Source organism: Oncorhynchus nerka, unplaced genomic scaffold (assembly GCF_034236695.1).
Source record: "Oncorhynchus nerka isolate Pitt River unplaced genomic scaffold, Oner_Uvic_2.0 unplaced_scaffold_5162, whole genome shotgun sequence".
Lineage (NCBI taxonomy): Eukaryota > Metazoa > Chordata > Actinopteri > Salmoniformes > Salmonidae > Oncorhynchus > Oncorhynchus nerka.
Genome location: NW_027036144.1, coordinates 5,164 through 12,883, shown reverse-complemented (window position 1 = coordinate 12,883; position 7,720 = coordinate 5,164). Strand labels below are relative to the sequence as shown.

The window sequence follows — 7,720 nt, the reverse complement described above, 5'->3', positions numbered from 1 at the left end:
TATGTGTGTATTTTATACCAAGGTGAGAACATTAGAATTTACAATTATGAATGCTTAGTTTCACTTTGAACTTTGGTATTGTCTGTTTTACAATTTTGAAAATCACACATTTCCCATTAAGTTGAAGTACTTTTCTATTTACTGTTGTCTATATGTTGTTTATGTCAGTGCCTTAACTTTAAATGTCATGGTAATGATGAGTCAGTCTAAGCTCTGTGTGATTTTATACCGCGTCTGTAAGCCTGGTAAAGTTTGACTGCAACAAAGGACTTTTACTGCGATTCTCTGTGGTGGAATGAATTGTATGAAACTAAACTGACAAGGGAATAAGTGAGGGAATCAGTTGAGAAGGCAATGAGCAGAATTGCTTATCTTGTTCAGATAATGACTAGCTATGTGGGATCCAAGGTGATTTGTAGATTACTGATTTTTTTTGCAGTCAAAGTACAATGAAGTTTAATAACTAAAACCCAAACAGTGTGGATGAAGTAAAGTGACAGAGACAGCAGGATGAATTTATATGGTGGATGTTTATTGGAGTGGATTTTAAATGTTAAGTGGAGCTGATGTTAGAATGGGCCATGACAACAGTGGACCTAACAACCACAAAACCTTTAGACCCAGCTCCTTCATGACATACGACAGGGGGAAGGAAACATTAATAGGGGGGAACCGTGTTTTTTTTTAGGCCCAGTTGCAGCACTTGCAGCTGATGTCGAACACCAGACCGGCAGCACAGTGCTGGTCGTAGGTCTTGCCCTGGTTACAATTGTAGAAGCTGTTCTTATTGGTGGGGTCAGGGTACATGCCGTCAGCCTTGCCGGCGCAGAAGCCAGATCCCCCACTGCTACTGCCACTGCTGCCCCCTTGACCTCCGGGCTGTGGGGGGTTGAGTGGTTGCTGGGCAGGTGTCACTGGGGCAATGGCCTGTGACGATGGCACAACCTGGAGACATGGAGGAAATAGGAGTTGGGGGAATGTAGAAGAGAAAGGGGTTGAAATCTTTTCAACTACTATTTGAACCAGGTTTGGTTGAGATAGTGAGAGGGTTGTTGTTGAACGTTTGTGTGTACAAGCAGGTTTGTGTTTGTGTCTGTCACAGAAGTCCAGACTTGAGGGTGTTGGATCAGTGGGTATCTGCACAGAAGGTTCCAGAGAAGTCATCCAGATCCAGACTCACACCATGGCTCCTCCGAAGCCAGTGTTCTTCAGCCACTCGATCTGTAGGGGAGAAAGAGAGGGAGAGGAGGGTTTACTTAACGGGTGAAATTGGATAAATATGTATAGGTGATAGGGCAACTTCATGAATTCTATGTTGCTCAGTTGGTAGGGAAATGGATCTTGCAATGCCAGGATGGTGGATTCGATTCGCTGGGGTCACCTATAACAAAATGTATGCACTCACTACTGTAAATCAGGAAGATAAAAGCTACTGTTTAATTCCATATATTATAAGGATTATTGTAACAGAGTAGGATGCTACGCCATTACCCCCTAGTTAAATCTTTTCTCCAACAGACAAACACCTCCACAAACACAGACCTTGTCCTGGAAACTCTTGACGTTGTCATATCCAACCCAGATGTTCTGCTGGGTGTAGGCGTAGGGCACCATCTGGGCAGAGTCCCAGGCCTGGGTAGCACCCTGCTTCAGTAAGGTGCAGATCTAATGACACACACATACACGTTAGGGTTGGAAGTTGCATGATTCAGGAAGCTGCAGATGTAATCACTCAAAAACATACACGGGGTTTGCGTCCAAGGGATTGGAAGAGGGTGTAATTTCAGACCTATCTTAATCCTGTGTCAATTACCTCGTAGTAGGCCAGGAAGCCAGACTGTCTGGTGAATGGTCCGGCCGGGCCGGGGCCAGTGGCGGGAGCGCCCACTCCAGTGTTAGAGCCACTGGCCAGCTGGAAGGTGTGGCCGTAGGTGGGGAATCCAACCAGGAGCTTCTCAGCGGGGGCACCACTGCTCTTCCAGTACTTCATAGCATAGTCCTGAGAACACACACAGTATGTGGTAGTGAGAATTTTTAAGAAATGTGCTACTCCCTCTCAGCTCAAAACTAAATAGGCAGGAAGAGATAGGTGAGCATAGGAAGAGAGAGAGAAAGAGATGGGTACAGAGAGAGAGACTCACCACATCGGAGTAGATGGCATCTCCCTGATCAGCTGGTCCTCTGTACAGAGGGCTGTTTTCTCCAGTGTTGTGTTCCCAAGATCCAGAAAGTCATAGGTCATCACATGCAGGTAGTCCAACACGCTGAGAGGGAGGAGAGAGAGGAGAAAGAGAGAGAGAAAGAGTTTCCAATATGCCAAGAAGTATTTGATAGATCATGCATGTTTTAATGTACACATTTTTCCTAAGAACTAATATATGAATGAGACCCAGTGTGTATGTACTGACGATCCAATCTCGGCGATCTGGTATCCGGTGTCGATGGTTCCCTTCCGGCAGCCACAGCTGCAGTCAGCATCAGACGAGGACGGTTGGTGTTCTTTCCTTCAGCCTCAAAGGCAGCCATCAGCTCCTAGATGGAGACAGTGCACAGAGGGATGTGTGTGTTAATTTGGGAGTTCAGGTGTTCATTCCTGTCTGTGTGTTCATTTGTGTATGCATGAGCTATATTGTGTGTGTATGTGTGTGTGTCTGTATGTGTGATTGTTAATCTGCGTGTGTGTGTGTTTATTCATGTTTGTTCATTTATGTGTGTGTGTGTATGTATATGGGTGTTTGAGTCTAACCTGCAGCAAGGTGGTGAATCTGGCCTTGTCTGCGGGTGGGGAGCCTCTGGTTCCGGGATACTCCCAGTCAATGTCCAGGCCGTCAAACTGGTACTGTCTCAGGAACTTGATTACGCTCCTGATGAACGTCTGGCGGTTGGCTGCACTGGACACCATTGCTGTGAACCTGGGTACACACACACAGCTCAGACACAGGGTGTGTGTGTAAATGTGTGTGTGCACTTGCATGTTTATATGCATCTCCACTTACGGCTGACTGCCAAATTTCCATCCTCCAATGGCCAGCAGAGTCTTCAGGTTGCTGTTCCTGTTACCAAATACAAGACTTAGGGTTATTACTGGCTTAGGTGTGCATGTGTGCACCACGGGAGGCTGCTGAGGGGAAGAAAGCTCATAAAAATGTCTGGGATGGCGGAAATGGAATGGCATCAAACACATAGAAACAATGTGTTTCACATATTTGATACCATTCCACTAATTCTGCTCCAGCTCTTACCACGAGCCCGTCCTCCACACTTAAGGTGCCACAAACCTCCTGTGGTGTGTACATGCCTGAATGATAAAGTGTTTGCCTGCATTTGTCTATGTGTGTGCGTGCCTGCATGCGTATGTGCATGTGTGCATGCCTGCTTGAGTGTGTGTTTGTGTGTGTGTGTTTGTGTGTGTCTCTCTCTCACTGGTTCTTGAGAGCCTGGAACTGTCCGTAGAGTTTCTCATCGTCCCATTCGTAGGTCTTGATCTCATTGTTGGCCATGCCGGCAAAGGCATAGATCAGATGGTCACAGAGACAGGGGTCCACGTTGGTGGGGAAATACTTGCCTGCTCCTGGCCGGTACTGGCCCCAGTTAGTGAAATAACAGGATAGGATGTAGGAGGATCCTATGGAAGGGTAGTAGTAATGTTAGAGTTTGGAGTTTGGCGGTTTTAGAGTCAGGGTTGGCATGTTCTGTAAATCGAGTTATTGTTCTCTGATTGGCTACTTACCTAGATGCTGGCTACATGTAAATGAAATGAACTTTAAACGTACCTAGCTGTGCATGCAGCAGGAGAGCCAGTCCTAGAGAGAGAGAAAAGGAGAACAGTGTGAGAGAAAGCGAGAGAAATAAAGAAGGGAGGAAGAGAAAGGCAGAGGTTTTGTGTCATATTAAACTTTTTTTCAAGTCAACATAATTCAGAACTGTAATGATAATGATATAAAGTGCAGTTCTTCCCCTCTGACATGAATATAGGTGGGTCATGGTGCTGTCAACCTCAGTCCTTAGAAACAGAATTTGACCACATTAGCATAGACAAAATGCATAACTAGAGGACATTCGTCAGTGGCCAATTCTCTCCACAGGGAGCCAAAGCCTTAGCATAGAGCATAGACTCTGAATGTTGCTAATTGTCATTACAATGAAAATGTAAATAACATGTTTGAAATAAAGAACAATAGTACAGTTCTAAGCTAAATAAGCCAAAATAAATTCCACTTACCAACGCAGATGAGTAGTTTGCCCATGGTTGCTCTGTACATTGCTCCATGGGCTGCTGAACCCTTTTATACTCTCAACGACCACTCCTTTCTCACTCATAACTCTTGGACTTTCCCATTCCGCAGCAAACCTCAATCAGCCTCAGTCACTTGTTTGAACAAGGGTTTCCACTGCCTTAACAAAAACACTGATTAACTTCATATGTCCTTGTTTTAAGACATGATAAGCTGACGATAAAAAAAGCAGTCTGTTTTCGGTGAAATTGACACCTATAAAGATGGGTCCGTTAGCCACCCCTTAGCCCCTTCAGTATAGCCTCTAGGACTAGCCCCTGCACCCTAGCTAGCACCTTTCTCCCACCACCAAACCCCCTATATAATTGTGGAGATTGACCTTGAAATGGGATGGATGTACAGAATCTGGTGACCATTCTACCAACTCAAGCTCAAGGTTGAGATGTCCCCATAATTAATTTATCTATCTTATGTTTCAGTTCTTCTAGCAGTGAGTTGAAGGTTGGGGGGAAGTGCCTAGGGGATAGGAATAAAAGGTGTGACTTGAGGGTAAGGGGCAAGGGGTCTATTTAAAATTAAGCATCAGGCTTAACACCTAGCTTCAAGTAGCTTAGTCACAAAAAATCAGAAAAACAATACAATTAATTGTTCACCTTTGATGATCTTCGGATGTTTTCACTCACGAGACTCCCAGTTACACAATAAATGTTCCTTTTGTTCCATAAAGATTATTTTTATATCCAAAATACCTCCGTTAGTTTGGCATGTTATGTTCAGAAATCCACAGGAAAGAGCGGTCATGACAATGCTGACAAATTCCAAATAGTTTCCGTAATGTCCACAGAAACATGTCAAACGTTTTTTAGAATCAATCCTCAGGTTGTTTTTAAAATATATAATCGATAATATACAAAGCAAAATTGTATTTTTCATTAGGAGAGGGAAAGGCAATGGCTGCCCAAACTCTGTTGTGCGAGCAAAACTCATCCGAACACCTGACGCAATGTTATCTTTCTGGCTCATTTTTCAAAATAAAAGCCTGAAACTATGTCTGAAGACTGTTGACACCTTGAGGAAGCGATAGGGAAAGGAATCTGGTTGATATCCCTTTAAATGGAGCAAAGGCAGGCTATGGAACATGGAGTTTTCTAAATAGAAGCCACTTCTGGTTTGATTTTTCCTCAGGGTTTCGCCTGCAATATCAGTTCTGTTACTCACAGACAATACTAATAATAATATGCATATTTTAGCAACTGAGACTGAGGAGCTGGCCATTTACTCTGGGCACCTTTCATCCAAGCTACTCAATACTTCCCATGCAGCCATAAGAAGTTAACCAATTCAATTAAAATACTCTGTCTGCTACTAAAGAATTTGTAAGGTTCTTATTAAAATGAAAACAGACAGAGGCGCAGCTACAACTGTCAGGAATGTTTATTTAGAGAGCTCTCCTCTCATCATTTCCGGTACATTGGTCTATATACTCACATTTCGTCATAAATGTCCCTTCCTCCTCTCAGATACAATGGCAACATACAATTACAATCTTCCCTACTCAAAAATAGTCTGCCACCTGTTAAAACAATCTATTACGTTTTCCAAGGTCTCTCCTCTGGTGGGACAGAATGTCCTGTAAGGAACACAGTATTCCTGCCTGTCTGACGATAGCTCCATTTTGTTTCTCACTTACACCCTGCTTACATACTAAAAAGGAACAGAAACTCCTTGTTCTAATTCTTGACTAACACTACACCCATTGGATTTAGTTTTATGATTCTAAATAAGTTTCATACAATCATACAGTGACAGGGTAGTATTCTGTTAGTTATGGTTCTTCGTTAAAAGTGTCTAAGTGTTATGGGATATAATTGAGTCATTATTCATAAAAAAAATCCCATAACACTTAGACACTTTCAGAACGAGGTCCTTCTTCCAATAGGGCATCACCAAGTACCGTGCTCCACACAGAATCCACAGTCACCCTGGCCCCTCACCCCTGCAGACAACACCAATCCCCACTGTGATCAATTCAGTGTCAGGATGGCTCTAGGTCACCCGCAACCGACCAATGATAGGTGTCTTTGAGTCGACTAACTCTCAGATCATCCTCCACTGACTCGGCCCTGCTTATGCCTCCAAGGTGCCCCCCCTCACACAGGAATACACACTCGGAGCCTACGTAACAGAGGCTTTTCTAAAAACTTGACTTCAAGTGTGGTTTGCTCACCTCTTTCTTTAAAAAAAACTACGTTTGAGATGTGGTATCCACTCGGCTCGCTGTCTCTCAGATCAAAGGTGGGTCCATCTGCTTCGTTCCCAAAGTGTGGTTTCCCTGAGATCCCAAGTTTGAGGGATCCCTCGTGCACGATTTGCCCAGATCATCGGGAGCAGTCACCAAGTGAAGATTCGGGTCCCATCTGGGTCGTCAAATGTGGTGGTTAATTTCTGTCTTATCAAATGAGGAGAGACAAACATAACACACAAGTCAGAGTTATACTTAAACTACATATTTAATAATAAGAGCTTTGCGATAGCAATGACTTTCAACGATTCGCCATTTTCTAATGATCCGTTGAGAGTGATAAAACAAAAGTACAAAGATCTTTTATAGTCAAGATACACCCCTCTCAAACTACATGACGAACAACATAATCTTGCAATTTCCATGACAAGTTACGCTGAGTACATGATTTTATCGGTTTTGCCTCTCTGAACGCTAAATTCCCCCACCCTCCCTTCGGCAAATCCAACCACGACACCATCTTGCTCCAACTGTCTTATAGGCAGAAGCTCAAACAGGATGTACCAGTGACTAGAATCATTCAATGCTGGTCTGAACAATCGGAATCCACGCTTCAAGATTGTTTTGATCACACGGACTGGGATATGTTCCGGTTAGCCTCAGAGAATAACATCAACCTATACACTGACTCGGTGAGTGAATTTAAAAGGAAGTGCATTGGAGATGTTGTACCCACTTTGACGATTAGAATTTACCCTAACCAGAAACTGTGGATGATGGCGGCATTCGCACAAGACTGAAAACACGACCCACCGCATTTAACCATGGAAAGAGGTCTGGGAATATGGTTGAATATAAACAGTGTAGATACTCCCTCCGCAAGGCAATCAACCAAGCGAAATGCTGGTACAGGGACAAAGTGGAGTTGCAATTCAACGGCTCAGACATGAGACATATGTGGCAGGGTCTACAGGAAATCAAAAACCACAAAAAGAAAACCAGCCACGTCACAGATACCGATGTCATGCTTCCAGAAAAACTTAGCACTTTCATTGCCCGCTTTGAGGATAATACAGTGTCACTGTTGCGTCCTGCTAACAAGAACTACACCCCCCCCTCTCCTTCTCCGTATCCGTTGAGAATAAAACATTTAAACGTGTTAACCCTCGCAAGGCTCATGGCCTTGATGGGATCCCTAGCCATGTCCTCAGAGAATACGCAGACCAGCTGGCTGGTGTGTTTA

The 7,720-nt window shown here is 43.9% G+C and overlaps 1 pseudogene; it reads right to left on the bottom strand.

The window, feature by feature from the left end:
- Window positions 1–511: 511 nt before the first annotated feature.
- On the bottom strand, window positions 512–4,300 carry LOC115142948 (acidic mammalian chitinase-like; annotated as a pseudogene).
- Between the last annotated feature and the right edge of the window lie 3,420 nt (window positions 4,301–7,720).